Below are 1,407 nucleotides of genomic sequence, written 5' to 3'. Positions count from 1 at the left end.
AAGGGGGGCATAGTCATATAGCGGAAGAAAAAATTGAAAAGTTTACGCTTGGGGGTAAGGGTAATGCGCTGTGGATACATGGGCTTCAGCCCGCTGTGGTCCCGGATCGGATTCGCGCCTAATGTAACCACCTGGCCCGCCTTTTCTCGGTTCAAAATTTCCCCCATATTATTGACGTAAGCATGACGACCACCTGGCCAACGCGACCAAATCCCTGCCCATAACGATCGCGTCATTTTCAAATCTTGATGTGTTAATGATAACTAGCGCGTTTTTGTGTCGGATTCGGCCAGTTTGCGTCGAATTTCGACTAAAATTGTCATGTTAAAAATAAAGATGGTGGCGGATGCATGTGCGTGTCGAAAACCGGATGAAGTATGCCCGCTGGCCGGACGAGTTTCGCCCAACCAACTTGGCCCAACTCAGGCCGTTTGTTTGTAAACTTCCTTTGACCTAGTGAGTAATTCTGTCATCGTGACTGTTGTATTAACTAGTATGCGGGCTAGGTTTATCGCACACTTCTTTTCCTGTGATCTATTCTGCCCGTGCGGTCCATGGAATGGTCAAAAAGACACCAAAATTGATTGAACTATTGCCTTTTTATGAGGAATGTTTTGTCTTAACTTGTCTGCGTGCAAGAGGTGGCGTCATGTCCTGTGAGGCTCATTATCATACATTTGTTCTTAGGCAACCGCCGGAGCCTCCCTTATTTCTCGCCTGAAAACCATCCCTGTCACATAAAGGTGGGGTCACACCTGCGTGTATGAGGCGCGCATGGGAGTATTTGCCTCCACCAGGCTCCACAGGTCGTTGGAAAAATAATAGAAATTGAAATTGGACAAACGTAAACAGGTCAAATGTCAGACGGGTTAGCTGGGTCGCTAACCATACTTCTCGGTCAGCTAACTCATCTGGCATGTTATGTATCTATATTTGTCCAATTTGTACTAGTTTTCCCTCGACCTGTAGAGCCTGGTAGAGACTAAGAGCTTCATACGCACCTCAAACGGACTTGAATATATACGCATGTATACCAAAGTCACGGGCTCCGCACTATGCGCCCAGTGCGGAACTCGTGGAGAAAATTACGTCCGCACTCTGGGCCAAAATTGCAAGTGCGGAAGAAAGTTACGTTCCTTCTGTGCGTAAAGCGGAAATTTTCCTTGGCTATGGCGTTCTACGCCTAGGCGCGCCTGACTTATTGTAGCGCGACGGGAGGTATGCGGTAATCTCAAAAACCAGCGGGTCTTGGGTCGTCATATTCGGTCAGAGGATGGGCGAACGTGTTAGCCAACGAATGCGCTAAAAATTTTGCATGTCGTCCCGGAATTTTCTTAAATGGGCAACTTTTAAACTTTCTTAATCCAGTGCTGAGGACGTTTCAGCACTGGATTTCCAGTGCTGACA

Source organism: Branchiostoma floridae, chromosome 9, assembly GCF_000003815.2.
Source record: "Branchiostoma floridae strain S238N-H82 chromosome 9, Bfl_VNyyK, whole genome shotgun sequence".
Classification (NCBI taxonomy): domain Eukaryota; kingdom Metazoa; phylum Chordata; class Leptocardii; order Amphioxiformes; family Branchiostomatidae; genus Branchiostoma; species Branchiostoma floridae.
The sequence above is the reverse complement of the archived record's forward strand: the minus strand, read 5'-3'. Positions refer to the sequence as shown.